Source organism: Canis lupus, chromosome 18 (assembly GCF_003254725.2).
Source record: "Canis lupus dingo isolate Sandy chromosome 18, ASM325472v2, whole genome shotgun sequence".
Taxonomy (NCBI): domain Eukaryota; kingdom Metazoa; phylum Chordata; class Mammalia; order Carnivora; family Canidae; genus Canis; species Canis lupus.
In genome coordinates this window covers 32504314-32522836 of record NC_064260.1, presented here as the reverse complement: position 1 = coordinate 32522836, position 18523 = coordinate 32504314, and the positions used below count along the sequence as shown (strand labels likewise).

Sequence of the window (18523 nt, the reverse complement as noted above, 5' to 3'; positions counted from 1 at the left end):
ATGCGTACGTTGTTACTTGGATGGCAGCTTCAAGCATTTTCTTGTGGAAGAAGGCAAAAGCAAATCAACGTTTACCCGTGAAAATGAAAATAAAATCAGCTTTAAAAGGTTGTGTCTTGGGGATGCCTGAGTGTCTGTCTTTGGCTCAGGTCGCAATCCCAGGATCCTAGGATCGAGTCCTGCATCGGGCTCCCAGCAGGGAGCCTGCTTCTCCCTCTGCCTGTGTCTCTGCCTCTGTCTGTCTCTCATGAATAAATAAAATCTTTTAAAAATAAAATAATAAAATAAAATAAAATAAAATAAAATAAAATAAAATAAAAGGTTGTGTTTTGAACACCCTAATAGATTTCAGGGGATGTGGCCACATTAGGGGAGTACTGATACATAACTTAGGGAGCAATCATTTTATCACAACAGCTAACATAGTAAGAGGCTTGCTGCGTGCCAGGAACTGCTCCATACACATTCTATGCATTTATCCTCACAACCACCCCTAAGAGATATGGTTCTATCATTAAACCCATTTTATATATGTGGAAACTGAGGTTCAGAAAGGCTAAGTAACTTGCCTTAAAATTACCCCCTGAGAAGCTTATTGGTGACTAACCTGCTGTGCTTATTTTTAAATGAAAATGAGGGCAGTCGTTTATATCTCTGTAAATTCCAAACATACACTTTCTGACTCTCTCCTCCTCCGGTGGCCTCCCCCATCCGCTCACAGAGTGGCTACACGAATGTGTTCCTGGCCAACCAATCGCCGTGGGTGGCTGTCTTCACTTGTGGGCAGGATCATCTGAGCAGGAATGGGTCAGATCCTTCTGGGAATGAGAGAAAGTGCCAGTTTAAGCAGCCTGCTTCTGGAAAAGTGACTGGGCCACCCAGCCTTTTACGTAACCCGAAAAAATGCCAGGAGAACAGGGTCTTTGGCCGCTGAAGAGGATCCCAGGCCAATGGCTCACTCAGGTCCTTCCTCATGGACGGGATGAGGAGGCAAGCACCTCCCCGAGTTCCCAGCACTCTGACTGCTCCTGCGGTTAGAGCCCTATCACCTTCCCCTGGAGGACGAGTGTGTTTCCTGAGGACGTCCTGAGCAAAGATCATCAATAATTCACCCCTGCATAGCTGACAGGAGAGGGTTTGGCTGTCATGGCAACAACCGAAAGACCTTGTTGTTAAAAATAAAATAAAATAAATAAATAAAATAAAATAAAATAAAATAATAAAATAAAGTGTCCAAAAAAAAATGTGGCTATTTTTTCATGAACATTGAATTCCTGACAGCAACTATGTGTGAGTGAGATGAAAATGGGTGGGGAAAAAATATCTTAAAAATGCAGTCTCTAAATCATTTTCTAAGACTGGAAAATAAGACACAAAAGTGCATTTCTTGGCTTCACACTGCACCCTTCTGGAAGGAGGAGGAAGTGAAAATACGACATCACTGCTATACCCCATTCGCTATCTTCTGAAAACGGACTCATATGAAAAATTCATCCAGAAAAGCATTTTCCCACACTCTTTTTTTCTCTTAATATATGTTTCCCCCACCTAATCTTTACCACAACCTTATGAGGCTAAAATCACCCCCATTTTACAGATGAGGAAGCCGAGTCTTTAGAGACAATGGCCAAGTCGAAGCCTAGAAATGGTGCAAGTGAAATCTGCACCCAAGTCAGCTTGACTCCAAGGTCTGCATATGTCCCTCATACCAACCCTGTGGGAAAGGAAGAAAACTGAATCCAGTTCGGGAGTGGGATTTCCGCAGAATGTATTTCAGGGGAATGGACCTTCAGCAATTTTCACCATCAGAAGTATTTAAAGTGTCTTTCATCACATAGCTGAGGAACAAGAGGGAGAAAAGCGAGCTTTACCAGCCTCCTACTTTCATCTTGTGTGGAATCGCGAGCCAGACACAACAACAAGCTCTTCTCCGCTTCACTCTGAATAATCTTACATATGTTTTTACAGAAAGATAACATCCTCCCCACACCGCCCCGCATTCTGAGCTACTTGAGCACAGAGCCTGAACCTTCCTCACCTTTGTTTTTGGAGGCTCGTGAAATTTGTGGGAGAATCAGTGAAAAAAAAATCAAGAAGAGAACAGGACACTTTAAAAGCAGGATCTCTTTGGGGCACCTGGGTGGCTCAGCGGTTGGGTGTCTTGCCTTTGGCCCAGGATGTGATCCTGGGGCCCTGGGATCAAGTCCTGCATCGGGCTCCCCGCAGGGAGCCTGCTTCTCCCTCTGCCTGTGTCTCTGCCTCTCTGTGTCTTTCATGAATAAATAAATAAAACCCTTAAAAAAAAAAAAAAGCAGGATCTCTCTAACTTTGTTTCATGCGTTCAAAAATTCCAAGTAAATTCACTCAAGACCCTTCACACCACTGGGGGAATTCACCCACTTTTCCATCTGTGCAGGCCGGTGGAGCACCAGCTGGGGAGGAAGCAGCTGTTCTCAATCCTTCTGGGAATGAGAGAAAGTGCCAGTTTAAGCAGCCTGCTTCTGGAAAAGTGACTGGGCCACCCAGCCTTTTACATAACCCGAAAAAGAGCCGGGAGAACAGGGTCTTTGGCCGCTGAAGAGGATCCCAGGCCAATGGGATCCCTTCTTCTCATCCCAAAGCGCTGCTGAGGGCTTGGGTCTGGAGTGAGCGTGGATTTCACCTCCCTGGGTTCCCGGGGGCTCTCTGTAAAATGAGGATTCTGTGAAACTCAATGCAGAGGTCGTAAAGTTGAAGGTTGGGGATTGTGATTTGTATATTTTCGATGGTCCGCGTGACATTTAGTACCCGGTTGGGCCGGTTCCAGACAGTCATTCATTCGGTCGGCAGCAAGCGTTGGCACAGCACCAGCCCAGCCGCAGCAAGGAAAGAGCTAAAGCACCACAGTCCGCCTGATTTAAAACCAAACCAAGAAACTTCAGTAGGTAGAGTGGGGAATTTCAAGCATGTGTGACAATAAGCCACAGAAAGATGTGTCTTTCTGTTTCTCACCGTGGTGCAGCACACACACACACACACACACACACACACACTCACACAGGCATGCACACACGAGACAACCCAACTCCTTTCTACAGGCTGTGTACTCTGATGGTTTCTGTTCTCCCCTAGTTCATATTTCTAACTTGACTTTTGTCTACATAAATCGATTTCTTCAAATGGAGGGTCACTGGAGGGGAGGGGGCCAGGGAGATGGGGTCCCTGGGTGACGGGCATTAAGGAGGGCACGTGATGTGATGAGCACTGGGTGTTATACTCTATGTTGGCAAATTGATTTTAAATTAAGAAAAAAAAAAAAACTAAAAAAAAAAAAATCGATCTCTTGACCCATTAGATGGTATGACCGGCGGACGGAGAAGCACTCCAAAGCTGTGCTAACCATCACTTGAACCGAGTGTTCAAGTTAGTGAACCCTTGAAATGCGATCAGTATGCCATGAGATGTGCCATAAGCTTAAAATACACAGCAGATGTGTTCCAATAATACCAACATTTAAAGTAAAGTACCTCATCAATGATTTTTCTTATCGCTTACATGCTGAGGCAATCCTGGTTTGGACAATTTACTTTGCTGAGACCCATTTCACTCGTTTCACTCTTTTCCTGTGGCTACAAGAAAAATTATTACCGACGAGGCTCACATTCTATTTGTAGCGGACAGCACTGACCTGGTGCAGGGTCAGCAAGCCGCCCTGGGTCCAAGCCACCCTGCCACCTGTTTTGGTTAATCAACTCCTACCGGAACCCATCCTCACACCCATCCTCACACCTTCGCTTACATATGGTTGAGCAGTTGCAACACAGCCTTCGTGGCCTGCAAAGCCTAAGATCACCTGCTCTCCAGGCCTTTGCAGGAAAAGTGTGCTGACCGCTAACAGAGCACTGGGGTGCTTGATACCCGCCGTCATTGTGCCAGGGGTGGACATACATACCCGTGCGATTGACTTGGTACTGATGGCAATCCTGCAGGAGGACTTTTCTTCCCGCATTGTGCAAATGAGGCTCTGAGGGATTAAGTAATTGGCCCAAGGTCACCCAGCCGGGGCCGGGCCGCAGGGAACAGAGCTGGGATCTGAACCTGTGCTCCTCCGACAACAAAGCCTGTGCTATCATTTCTGCTCTCCATGCACCTCCCCTAACCAAAACCAGCTCTTCCTAGCTAGATGTAGTGCTAAATTCCACCTCTGTTGTTGGGAGAATCAATCGGCCCATCCGACTGCCAACCAGTCCAGGAGGAAACAAGGATGGTTAGGAGGGAGGGCGGGGAGAGGAGACCTTCCTCAGGGATTCCTCACCCACCCCCCCCAGAGAATTTAAAGGTTGTGACTGCTCTTTTAGCAAATGTCACCTGCCTTCTACCCAACATGCAAGTAAGTACTGCTCAGATGCTGCTCCTGGAGGGACCAAAGCATAATGGCTTTAAGCCTCTCTTCACTTCAGTTAGAAACTTTCATGAAAGATGCCCTGTTTTTCAATTTTTTTTTAATTTTATTTATTTGTTCATGAGAGACAGAGAGAGGCAGAGACACAGGCAGAGGGAGAAGCAGGCTGCCTCAGGACCCCGGGATCACGACCTGAGCCGAAGGCAGATGCTCAACCACTGAGCCACCCAGGTACCCCTGTTTTTCATTTCCAATCTTAATACCTTAGGGCTTCAAATGTCAGATTTGGTGGTCCCAGATATCTAAACAAAGTCACTCTGAAAAAAAAAATAAGTGTGGGAAAGACTGAAAAAGTTTTCTGAGGTTATTGTTAACTGAAAAAGCAAATAACCAAATAGAGTGATGCCTTGTTTGGGTAAATAAGTAAAAATCATTTATAACTGTCCTCTTCTGCGTGCCTGTGTATGTGCCGAGAACTATTCTCAAGGGGTGTATGGAATTCTTTCGGCTGATACGTACTTTTAAATTTTTGTTACAAGGAAAACATATTTCTTGCAAATTTAAGTTTCCTGGTTGAAGGGTACCTCAGTGGCTCAGCGGTTGAGCGTCTGCCTTTGGCTCAGAGCGTGATCCTGAGGTCCTGGGTTCGAGTCCCACATTGGGACTGCTTCTCCCTCTCCGTGTCTCTCTGCCTCTGTCTCTGTGTCTCTCATGAGTAAATTAATAAAATCTTAAAAAAAAAAAAAAAAAGAAAGAAAGAAAAAAAAAAAGAAAGAAAGTCTCCTGGTTGAAGAAAGCACATTTTCTGGGATTTTTTTTGTTTATTTTTTTAGGGCAATGCTGATTTCCACCTAGGAAGGCAGAGAGAATGTGAAATCTTGTGAGTACAAGGAAACCCGGGGATCTTTCAAGGCTCGGTCTGGAAACCCAGGGAGCGCCTCCCTGTCTTTAGGGAAAAGTGGGGCTGCAGCGCCCCCCTGCGTCCCAGCCTGGGCAGAGGAAACCTCCTCCGCTGCCCGAGCCATCCCATGCAGACTATTAGGACTTCCCAGGACCAGGGTATTCCTGCTGACTGAGGTTGCTGTTCTGCTTCTCCTTGCCAGGCCAGGCACGCCAGAGGGTTTGAGCTCCCAGGTGCCACATTTTAGCCGCTCAATAAAGGCCCCTTGGGCTCCCGAGTCTTCTCCCGGTGGCGACAGAGGGGCTTGGCATCTGTAAGGGAAGCCCTGAGTGCTTCGCACTGTCCATCCAGCCTTGGAATCCTCAGGATCTCCTTTTCTGGGAGATTCGGCAGCAGCGAGGTACGCGGTGTACTTGGAGGGGGAGCAAGCCTAGATGCAGCATCAACACATTCTGAAGGATTTGTCTACCTCGAGGCTCAGGTCCAGGTGCTCTGGAGAGATGTAAGCACAACTGGGCTGGAAAGATGACATGTCTTCAACAGCCACCGGGTTTTGAGCACCCACTTGTTCCAGCACTGCTCAAATGAGACTTGACCTTCATTACAGCCCTGCACGTAGATGCTATTATTTCTACTTTATAGCAGGGTCAGAGCTTGAGGCTCTGACGCTAAGTCACTCATCCTGTAAGTAGCTGGCCCTAATTCAACCATCCTTAGCTCCTTCCTCGTGCCAGGTGTCCTGTACTAAGGTTTTGGTTTGAAGGCATGAAGATAGCAGGGAGCAAAAGACCAAGGGGCATCATCTCCAGGCTGCCAGGCTCCTCGTGGCTGCCATCTGACTCCACTCACAGAAGGCCGCCCTTTAACCCTTAGCGGAGGGCCAGACACTCTGGGAGCATCTGGTAAATCCATGAATGGCACCACATCTGGGATTTGAGCTCGGGGTGGGTGTGGTATTCCAGGAGAGCCTTGATTCCCACAGCTGCCTTGCTGAAGACAGAGGCCAGTCCAGCCCCCCATCTTGCCCCTGCCTCACAGCTAACACGGGGTCACTTCCCTAATGGCTGCAAACCCAGATGGCGGCAGGTGACCCACAGCAGGCCCAGCCCACCCTTCCCTTCTCTCTGCCGCCTTACTGTCCTAAGCAGAGACGGCAAAAATCATCCCCAAACTGGCATTCATTGCTAAGCTTTTAACCAAATTAGGATTTGGCAACCAGAAAGAAGCATTCAGATAAAAATGGAAAGGATGTTTTATGAATTTGGAAAAAAAAAAAAAAGAACTCACCAGCCACTTTTCCTCTGAAATTTGAACAGTCCCTTTAGTAATTTGTGAACCCCCTTACCAAAAATATAAAAATCATTATGAATATGAATAAAACATGCATCTTAAAATGGCATGTTGACATTTAAAAGACATGACAAAGGTTTGATGTCTAAAATGTCCTGATCTTAAAAGACGGGAGAGAATAGAGACCCGCTTTCATTAAAATGTGTTTCTACACATTTCTTCTTCCCCCCTGGCTTTGTTCTCCGGAGCATGGCTAGAAGAAGCCCCATGGACCTTGAGACTCTGTTGTAACCATGACCCAGTGCTCTCAGGCTCCCCCAATGGAGCCTGTCCTCCCTCAGCAATTTGCAAGCTCACCCCCTTTCTATCACCAACTCTGGCCCCAGCCCCTGAACAAATCAAATCCCAAGCAAACCCCAAGATCTAACTTATTTGAAGAGGTAAAATCCTCTGTCTCCTGTAAGATCCCCCAGGATGCGATCCTTCTTCCCCCCGCCCAGCTGTGCGGTGGTGACGGGTTCTATTCCCAACACTGCAGTGAAGGTTTGAGGTGCACACTCGCCCCCCAGACATGCCCTCAGCCACGCGTGGGGCATCGGAGACACATGTGCTGGGTCGTAGCCTCAACCTGCTGCCCCGGCTCCGAGAACTGCCCCCCTCTGACCCTCGATGACATGTGTGCCCTGGGACGGGGATCACACAGATTTGGCAGCTTGAGCCCACTGGAGCAAAAGGCCACTTTTCAAATATAGGAGAGCACAAATAGCTAATTTAACTCTGCTGATTAAAAATAAAATTTCTTGAACACCTGAGTGGCTCAGTCTGTTAAGCATCTGCCTTCGGCTTAGGTCACGATCCCGGGGTCTTGGGGTCGAGCCCCGTGTGTCAGGCTCCCTGCTCAGGGGGGAGTCTACTTCTCCCTCTCCTGGTGCCTGTAGCTCCCCCTCCTTGTGTGCACTCTCACTTTCTGTCAAATAAATAAGTAAAATCTTGAAATAATAAATAAAAAGACAAAAATTCCTTAGCTTTAGTCAAAGGAGCACAAACCTTTTTTTTTTTTTTGCCTATAGAAAATAACTGAGTGACAGCTGAAAAGGCCAGAACTGGCAAGGTGGGCCAACCCCTTCTCTTTTCCCCGGAGAGTTCATGCCACCGCTGCACCGTGTATGGAAGGCCTCACCTGCTGGAAGGCCTCCGTCCCACCAGCCAAGAACAGGACAGAGTTCCAGGAAACTTCAGACCTGTAGATTGTAATCCTGTTAGTGGAAGTGAGCAGGGCCAAATGGCCTGGGGTTTGGACAGGTGAGTACAGAGTCCTGTTGTATTGCACAGCGAAGGGGCTGGGCATGACGCGGGAGGTGAGAAGGTGATGCACACGCAGGGAAATCTCTCTGTGCTCGACAGAGGACAGAGCTGCCCAGCGTGTTGCATTTTTGAGCAGAACATTTCCCATCCTGGTGGGTACAGAGGGCACAGTGCCCACAGGGACCACCGTTGTCCTCGGGAGCCCATGGGCCTCGTGTGGTAGGCACGGGCTGTGGTCGATAGTCACGACCAGTGATCCTGGACCCCCAGGAGGGGGTGAGCTCTCACAGGAGCCAGAGAGAGTGCCCTCCCTGGTGATGCTGCAGCTGTGCCATCTGCGGTGATTCATGATGACTTCAGAAACATTCCACAGTGAACACTCAAAAGCTGTCCTGGAGCAGGAGGACGACCGAGATCCCAGGACAACCCACAGCTCCCTGTGGACAAGAGCAGGGGTTTCCAAAAGCGAGTAGTGGTTAGCCCAGAGGAGGACTGGAAGAGGAGCTCCTCCTCTGACTTCAGCCCTCACGCGGTCACCAGGGATGAGTTCATCTCTTAGGAGATCTCCTGTCAAATGTTTCGGATTCTTTTTCTCTTAAGCACTGAGAACAGTGATTTTTATGGTTATCTTTTTTTTTTTTTTTTTTTTTTAGGATTTTACTTATTTATTTATTTATTTAAGAGGGTGAGAGAGCACCAGCAGGGGGAGGGGCAGAGGGAGAGAGAGAAGCAGGCTCCCCACTGAGCAGAGAGTCTGGTGCAGGGACCTATCCCAGGACGCTGGGGATCATGACCTGAGTCAAAGGCAGATGCTTAACCTACTGAGCCACTCAGGTGGCCCCTGGTTATCTTTTTTTAAATCATTATTCCATTGAATGTGTAAATTACCCTGGGTAGCATAGACATTTTCACAATATTAATTCTTCCAATCTATGAGCATGGAATATTTTTCCATGTCTTTGTGTCTTCCTCCATTTCTTTCAGAGGTGTTCTGTAGTTTTTAGGGTATAGGTCCTTTACCTCTTTGGTTAGGTTTATTCCTAGGTATCTTATGCCTTTGGGTGCAATTGTAAATGGGATTGACTCCTTAATTTCTCTTTCTTCACTCTCATTGTTAGTGTAGAGAAATGCCACTGATTTCTGGGCATTGATTTTGTATCCTGCCACACTGCCAAACTGTTGGATGAGTTCTAGCAATCTTGGGGTAGAGTCTTTTGGGTTTTCTATGTACAGTATCATGTCATCCGCGCAGAAGGAGAGTTTGACTTCTTCTTTACCAATTTGAATGCCTTTTATTTCTTTTTGTTGCCTGATTGCTGAGGCTAGGACTTCTAGTCCTATGTTGAATAGCAGTGGTGAGAGTGGACATCCCTGTCGTGTTCCTGATCTTAGGGGAAAGGCTCCCAGTGTTTCCCCACTGAGAATGATATTTGCTGTGGGCTTTTCGTAGATGGCTTTTAAGATGCTGAGGAATGTTCCCTCTATGCCTATACTCTGAAGAGTTTTGATCAGGAATGGATGCTGTAATTTTGTCAAATGCTTTCTCTGCATCTATTGAGAGGATCACATGGTTCTTCTTTTTTCTCTTGTTGATATGATCTATCACATTGATTGCTTTACGAGTGTTGAACCAGCCTTGCATCCCCGGGATAAATCCCACTTGGTCATGGTGAATAATCTTCTTAATGTATTGTTGGATCCTATTTGCAATTTATACATTTAATGCAATCCCTATCAAAATACCATGGACTTTCTTCAGAGAGTTGGAACAAATAGTCTTAAGATTTGTGTGGAATCAGAAAAGACCCCGAATAGCCAGGGGAATATTAAAAAAGAAAACCAGAACCGGGGGCATCACGATGCCAGATTTCAGGTTGTACTACTGTGATCATCAAGACAGTGTGGTTCTGGCACATAGATCAATGGAACAGAATAGAGAATCCAGAAATGGGCCCTCAACTCTACGGTCAACTATATTCGACAAAGCAGGAAAGACTATCCACTGGAAAAAAGACAGTCTCTTCAATAAATGGTGCTGGGAAAATTGGACAGCCACATGCAGAAATGAAACTAGACCATTCTCTTACATCATACACAAAGATAAACTCAAAATGGATGAAAGATCTAAGTGTGAGGCAAGAATCCACCAAAAATCCTAGAGGAGAACACAGGCAACACCTTTTTGAACTTGGCCACAGCAACTTCTTGCAAGATACATCCATGAAGGCAAGGGAAACAAAAGCAAAAATGAATTATTGGGACTTAATCAAGATAAAAAGCTTCTGCATAGCAAAAGAAACAGTCAACAAAACTAAAAGACAACCTACAGAATGGGAGAAGGTATTTGCAAATGACCTATCAGATAAAAGGCCAGTATCCAAGATCTATAAAGAACTTATTAAACTCAACACCAAAGAAACAAACAATCCAATCATGAAATGGGCAAAGGACATGAACAGAAATCTCACAGAGGAAGACATAGACATGGCCAACATGCACATGAGAAAATGCTCCACGTCACTGGCCATCAGGGAAATACAAATCAAAACCACAATGAGATACCACCTCACACCGGTGAGAATGGGGAAAATTAACACGACAGGAAACAACAATTGTTGGAGAGGATGTGGAGAAAAGGGGAACCCTCCTGCACTGTTGGTGGGAATGGGAACTGGTGCAGTCACTCTGGAAAACTGTGTGGAGGTTCCTCAAAGAGTTAAAAATAGACCTGCCCTACGACCCAGCAATTGCACTGTTGGGGATTTACCCCAAAGATACAGATGCAGTGAAACGCCAGGACACCTGCACCCCGATGTTTCCAGCAGCAATGTCCACAATAGCCAAACTGTGGAAGGAGCCTCGGTGTCCATCGACAGATGAATGGATAAAGAAGCTGTGGTCTATGTATACAATGGGATATTCCTCAGCCCTCAGAAATGACAAATACCCACCATCTGCTTCAACGTGGGTGGAACTGGAGGGTATTATGCTGAGTGAAGTAAGTCAATCGGAGAAGGACAAACATTATATGGTCTCATTCATTTGGGGAATATAAAAAATAGTGAAAGGCAATAAAGGGGAAAGGAGAAAAAAATGAGTGGGAAATATCAGAAAGGGAGACAGAACATGAGAGACTCCTAACTCTGAGAAACGAACTAGGGGTGGTGGAAAGGGAGGTGGGCGGGGGGATGAGGTGACTGGATGACGGGCACTGAAGGGGCCACTTGATGGGATGAGCACTGGGTGATATGATGTATGTTGGCAAACTGAACTCCAATTAAATAAACAAATAAATAAATAAATAAACAAATAACCATTATTCCCTCTGGTTGTTCCCATATCTTAGATAAAGTCCGTCTATTCACAGCCCCCTTGGATGTGAGAGGATCTGGGAAGGTCAGGACAGAGAAGCTAAGGCGAGTTTGGCTTTCCCCACCTCACCCCTCCACCAAGACTGCCGCAAATTACAGCTCCAGGGACCCCAGAACAGCGAGCCTCTGGGGATGGGGGTCCAAGGCACGAGGAAGAACACAGGCAAAGTGGGCAATGTGCCTTCTAAAGCTCACATGCTGGGCAGGAGAAAGAATGAGACACAATAGGTAGATTTGTGGTCCAAAAGCCAGTGGCAGAGCAAAGACTAAAATCCAGGCCTCTTAACCCACTTTGACTATGGGCCTCAGCCTAATGAGGGGGGCGGGGCCAAATGTTCTGGAACATTCTGAGTCCACAGGGACGGCAAGTAGAAACACTTTATTATCCTCAATGTGCCATCAAAGCCCACTTGGTAGAAATTTCTAGTGCAATTTCACTTGCCCTGACCACTCTCACTCTTGAAGGGGATGGAACAAAAATATGGTTTGGCCAAGGAGACACACCCCATTTGACGAGCTACCCGCGGTGAGTAGTCCAAAGGAGACGAAGCCTTCAGCAACCACACGCAGCATTAAGTAAAGCCTGCGCAAAGAGATATCTGAGGTCCATGGTTTGTCAGGTGATAAAAAGCAATGCCACCGCCCAACTCTCTCTAAGAGGTGATGAGTTATCTCATCTTAAGAGATCTAAAAAAAGGCAAAGTCTTACCCTAAGCAGCAGAAGGCTTAGCCTCCTACTCAGCCCTGCAGAGCTGTGAGACACACGAGATGAGGGCCGAGTATGCTGCATTTTAGAGAGAGCCCATTCAGAGCCTTGCCACCAGGAGGGAAGGAAGCCCTGCAGAGCCCGCCCATGCCTGGGTCACTACCCAGTTCCAGGAGAGGCTTCGTGAGCATTTATTTGCAGCCTGCAAGTTAAGTACAAAATAAAAACATTCAGCCACAGACTGTGCCTACCAGTCTGGAAAGAGCAACCCATCCACGTTTAAGGACCTTCATCATGTCCTTATTACTCGCCTCTCTTCTTTCTCTACTCCCTGAATCGCTGTCCTCCCCGTATAGTCCTCCTTCATCTCGAAAAGAAGTCAAGAGATGGCCTTTAACAGACACTTAGCCCCCTTGGGCATCTCCCAAGATGGGAAACCAGAGCAAGCCCTTTTAGTTAGCTGCACCCAACACCTTGAGCTTGCCCTACCCGGATAATGAAGCCAAACTGGATGATTCTCCCTGCATGATTGTTATGTGGGTGTCATCTCCATAAAAATTGGGTACAAAACCCAGATGCCCGCAGCTGAGGTGGAGAGGCAGCTGGGATAAGGGGCAGGGCTGGATCTTGAGACAGAAAAGTTAAGGACATGAGAGGCAAACCTTGCATCTCCATGTCGCGCTGCAGAGGATGCCTTTTCCAGGTGTGCACAGCTTGTCAGACCATCTACTCATCCTCAGAATAGAAAAGGTGTTCAGCTCCTTCCAGGTGAAGCAAAAGGGCAGGGCAAAAAGGAAGAAGCCTGTCCCAGTAACATCGAGAGCCACCTTTTTTTTCCCCCACAAAAAGCACTTGTTAGAGGAAAGCTAACCCCTTAGAAACACAGTGTGAACTCTGCACAGTTACAGAAAAGGAACTCATGAGAATGTTGTGCAAAAGCCCTGAAACAAAAAGAATGTGATCATCTCAACAGATGACTGATGTGGAATGTAAAAAAGGACATGTACATATAAAGAGCCAAGATGGGGGGGGGGGGGTAACCAACTGCAGAGAAAAGACATTTCTTCATCTAAATTTATTAACAGATGTTCATAACACATTGCCAAGTCAAAATATTAGTTTATAGGACAATCTATAGGCTATGTTTCCCTTTTTTAAAAGTATAAAAAGATTTTATTCATTTATTCATGACACAGAGAGAGAGAGAGAGAGAGAGAGAGGCAGAGACACAGGCAGAGGGAGAAGCAGGCTCCATGCAGGATCCCTACGTGGGACTCGATCCCGGGTCTCCAGGATCAGGCCCTGGGCTGAAGGTGGTGCTAAACCACTGAGCCACCCGGGCTGCCCTATGCTTCTCTTTTTATTAAAAATGTATTGATATGCAAATATGCATGTAGTCTGAAATGAAACATACCAATGTTAAAGATATTTATCTCTGGTTAGTGATAGAATAGGTGTTACGGGATTTTTGTTTAATCTTGTTCGTGTTTAGCCAGCATGGGATTTCATGCATAAGGAATAAATTTGTCAGGGATAAACTCTCCACCCTTACAGAATCATACCTTAATATGGCTTACTCCTGCCACAAATCATCTAAGTACATCCCTGAAAAATCAGAGTCCCATGAAAACTTAACAGAGATAACATTAAAAAAAAAAAAAAGGAAAAAATCCTACAGAAGTCTTTCTAACTACTTGATTTCCCTTCAAAATCACATAGAGGGGTGCCTGGGTGGCTCAGTGGTTGAGCGTCTGGCTTTGGCTCAGGGCGGGATTCCGGGGTCCTGGGATCGAGTCCCTCATTGGGCTCCCTGCTTAGAGCCTGCCTCTTTCTCTGTGTCTCTCATGAATGAATAAATAAAATCTTAAAAAAAAAAAAGAAAGAAAGAAAGGCCTTACATGATCCTTCAGGAGCTTCTGGGCTGGTGAACACACTGAAGTGCTGGGACGTTGGTGCGCCCAGAGAGGACACCACGTCCCTTCCCCAATATCTTGACCTATGCATTTCCATTTAGCTGCTTCTGAGCGGTGTCCTTTACTAATAAACTGGGACACATAAGTGAGGTGTTTCCCTGAGTTGTCAGGTTATCAAACCTGGGAAGGCGGCTGGGGGTCAGTGAGGCAGTCAGAACTGCAACGTGGGCTTCCAACTGGCACGCAAGTGGGGGCAGTCTGGTGGGACTCAGCCCCTTGCTCATGGGCCCTGAGGCCAATTCCAGGTAGGTAAGTGTCAGAATTGAACTGAATTGTAGGGCGCCTGGCTGGTGCCAGACGGCTGGAGGCCTGCTGGAAAAGCCACCATGCATTTCGAGTCAGAAGTCATGAGTTCTAGGGTTGAAAGCACATAGGAGAAAAGTCTTCAAACAAACCTACGCTAATCCAAACACCACCACTCATAAGATCAAAGCAGTCCGGGGCCTACCTTCTAATCTTATCACCTGTGGCTCCGGGAGGAAGAATTAGCCAACATACCTGTGGGTATGTGCTGAGTGTTAACTATCTAATTTGCGAAGTCAGGAGACAGGTAGATAGCCTCCACTAACTTCAACAGGCTAAAAGTCCCACAGTCACGCTATTTCAAGAAGGATGACAGTCATCGCCACAGGGTGTCCGCCTCGCCCCAGACACCACCCGGAGTGCTGCGCTCACATCCTGCCCTCCTCCTTCCCAAACCCTATCAACTGGCTGCTATTGTCTCTACTTGAGGGACAAACTGAGCCTCAGAGAGGTCCATTCACTTCCCAGAAGCTATCCCCGCTCGTAAGTGGAGGAACAGAAAATTGTGCGTGGGTCTTTCTGAGTATAAAACGCTCCCTAGGGATCCCTGGGTGGCGCAGCGGTTTGGCACCTGCCTTTGGCCCAGGGCGCAATCCTGGAGACCCGGGATCGAATCCCACGTCGGGCTCCCAGTGAATGGAGCCTGCTTCTCCCTCTGCCTGTGTCTTGCCTCTCTCTCTCTCTCTCCTTGTGTGTGTGTGTGACTATCATAAATAAATAAAAATTAAAAAAATAAAATAAATAAAACGCTCCCTTTTAACCACTGTGCAACACCGGCTCCCAGAAGCTGTTTCATGCAAAAAGCCTCGTTATTGGAATATTGTAGTGGACTGCAAGAGACGAGGTATCCTCAAGGTCATTCTCTCCGTCACCATTAACAGTATCTCATACAGGCCCGCACACATGTGGCTTCCTTGTGGGACTGGCCCTATAATTTGCAAGGCCCAGTGCAAATTGAAAACACAAGGCACCTCATTATTAAGAACTTCAAGGGGGATCCCTGGATGGCTCAGCGGTTTAGTGCCTGCCTTCGGCCCAAGGCACGGTCCTGGCATCCTGGGATAGAGTCCTGCATCAGGCTCCCTGCGTGGAGCCTGCCTCTCTCTGCCTCCCCCTCTCCCTCCCTCTCTCTCTCATAAATAAATAAAATCTTAAAAAAAAAAATTTTCAAGACGGTGACTGCAGAGCATTAAACCAAAGTGAGGCCCCTTCTGAGCTCAGGCCCTGTGCTATTGCCCATCATGTGCCCATGAAACTGGCCCAGCCTCCCTGTATTTCTTTCTTTGTACTCAACCTAAGATTCTCTTGAAAGAGGAATCAGAAATTACTACATTAAAGAACTCAGGGCAGCCCAGTGGCTTAGTGGTTTAGTGCCACCTTCAGCCCAGGGCCTGATCCTGGAGACCCAGGATCGTGTCCCACATCAGGCTCCCTGCACGGAGCCTGCTTCTCCCTCTGCCTATGTCTCTGCCTCTCTCTGTGTCGCTCATGAATAAATAAATAAAATCTTTAAAAACAAAACTCAGTGAGTTTCATGACTGCTTTCATTTATTCGTTCAACAAACACCCGGTGACTCCCTGACGTGAGAAACTCAAAGGTTAATTTCAAACGCCCTGTGATTGTGGCTCCAAAGTCACAGCTGGATGGAACCGGGATATTCCTGCTCCTGGAAAACATGGGAACGTCTTCATCACCCTGGCCGGCCTCAGCAGCTAGGCTCAAAGGTAGAGAGGGAAGTAACCCTTTTAGACAAATATATGGAATTAAGTCTCAGTCCTGTCCGGCCGCCTCCCAAGGGAGTGTGCCCTGTAACACACACTCAGCATTTTCACGCCTACCTTAATTTTGTTGCCCGCTTCCAACGGTGTTGGAATACAAGCTGGACTTCCAAGGTAGCTGGTTCGACTTATTGAGTCTTTTTAAAAAGACTTTATTTATTTATTCATGAGAGGCAGAGACATAGGCAGAGGGAGAAGCAGGCTCCCTGTGGGGAGCCTGATGCGGGACTCGATCCCAGGACCCCGGGATCACGCCCTGGGCAGAAGGCAGATGCTCAACCGCTGAGCCCCCCAGGTGCCCCTGCTTAAGCCTATTAAAAAGAAGGATAACTGTTTTCCTATTTCCATTCTGGTGTTGCTTATTTTGGGGCCTTTCCAACTCTTTCAAAATGTACCTTTCAATCCCTTAGTGTCTTTTTCTCCCTCTTTAGAGGCCTCTCCTTTCCCCCATTGTCACCCCTTCACCTTAAAAGTCTGTCAACAACCCACACAAAACCAGTTTGGACCTACCCGAGCTCTGGAACCAGCGAATCTTTCTCCATCGGCACCGATGAGTCCCCAGGAGAAGCCAGGTGGCTGATGACGTGGACAAGGACCAGGATGGTGAAAGAGACAGCTGTCAACTCTCTCTCAACCTCCCGTCCCAGGGGTGGCCCTGTGGGCCAGGAGCTCTGGTCCCCTGGGAGACTTAACAACTCCAGGTCACTTGGAATGTAAATAATCAAAGCAGTAGGGCTTCCTTTCTTTCAAACCAAGCTCACAGCTGGTGTTGGCCTGGGACAGGGACAATTCGCCCTCTGGCTCCTGCTTCAGAGCTGCAGGAAAATGATCCTTGGCCTGCGGAGAGCCTACGTGGGGCTCCACAGTGCCCCCTGCTGCACACACTGCTTTGGCCCTTCTGATTGCTGGGGAACCGACAGTCATGTGACATTTGTGTAGCATCTGGGGTTTACTTTCCTGAAAACCCACTGAGAGTCTTCAGAGGGAAAGAGCAAACAAATAAAGTAAAAAACATGACCCGTGTGCACTTAGTTCTCCCAACTAACAGAGACTCCCAGGCCTGCGGAAACCAGAAAGCACGGTGCCCTGCTTTGAGTCTACTTTGACCTCAAACACCGCAGTTTGAATGCCCCCTGGCTGCGAATCCAAGTGGGATCTGGCCTTTGCCATAATGATGAGGAAGGTGGATGCAGCTGAAGACTTTCCCACAAGGCTCAGGAAGGGGGTTTCACAAAGTGGCCCATCCCCCAATCCCAGAATTCTTCCTGAGAGTCAAGAAAGGAGATGCCAGACAGGGTTTTTATTCTCTGACCCACCCCCCGCCCAGGGCACAACAAATACCCTTCAACAGGTCCCACCGCCAGAAAGCTCCAGAGCAGTCACCTCGGGAAACAGAGAAACATCAAACCTTTTTATTTCGGAAAACACTGATACCAACCACAAGATTTATTATTTCTAGACTCACGCCTCTTTTTTGCCAACCACAGTAGGAAGCCCAGAGAGGAGAACTCTATGGGGAATGATGAAATACATAGAGAATCTCTTTAAAAGCTAAAAAGCATCAATTTCACAGTAACGTTGTCAGCCTCTGGCAACTCTTCTTTTTCTAAATCAGTTCCAAAGGCAGTTGGACTACTGAGCCTGGATTTTATTCACCGATGCAATTTAAACACCATCTTGGATGTTAAGAAATCCTTCTTTGTATCCGAATATCAAAGTCATGCTAGCTTCTCCTTGTGTTCGTTCACAAGGCACAAGGAAAAGGAACAGAAAGACCTCCTTCCGAGAGGAGGCAGGTGATCCTTGGGAAAGACGGGGGGGGGGGGGGGGGGCTGGGGTTCAAAAGTCGCCCCTGATGGAACGTCACTTCATTTAAAAATAACAGCAGCAATAGGACTTTGTCATCTTTCCCAGACAAGAGCAGAGGCGCAGGACTGGTTACGACCCGTCTATCTGTGGCTTCACAAGATGAGCTGCTGCCCGGCGAGTTTTTCTTGTAACCTCCCTGAACCCCCTCACTACGGAGCAGTCCAAAGTCTGGTTACTGACCGCTGGGCACGGGGGTTCAACTGACCACTAGAACCTTAAAAAAGGGAAGATGCATCCCAAGAAGCAAAAGGATGTGTTCTCTCCACTTTGGCCCGGACGCCTCCCTGAAACCATCATCCCCTCCTGGCCCCTGGGTGCCCTAGCAGGTCTCCTTCCCAAGCTAGACAAGGCGATTACACCCACACGCATTGTGACGATGGTAGTAAACTGAGGCACTAGGATGGCAAGCAGACAGACAAGCCTTAGACGTGCTAATGACACCTCTGTTAGCACGAAGTGCATGAGAGAGGGCTGAACCAGTGTAACGGGAACAGACTCCCAGCTCAAATGGGAGAAGCCTTCCCACGTCCCCAGACTGGATGAGGCGGATGAGCATTCAGTCAATAAATGTTCATGGAGTGCACGGTGTCAGCACCGTGAGGGGGGGGGTGCAATGATGGACCAGCCGCCAGAGTGCTAAACGTT

General features: G+C 47.4%; 1 protein-coding gene across 6 annotated transcripts in view; it reads right to left on the bottom strand.

Annotated features, from left to right (window-relative positions):
- Positions 1-18523, bottom strand: part of SLC1A2 (solute carrier family 1 member 2) — a 152334-nt gene that overhangs the window by 121716 nt on the left and 12095 nt on the right. Inside the window, exon 1 of one of the 6 annotated variants that reach the window (XM_035701373.2) lies at positions 16520-16538. The exons of the other annotated variants lie outside the window; for them this stretch is intronic. The gene's annotated coding sequence lies outside the window, so the exon portion shown is untranslated. Of the gene's footprint in view, positions 1-16519; positions 16539-18523 lie in introns of those variants that run through there. 6 annotated transcript variants of the gene reach the window in all.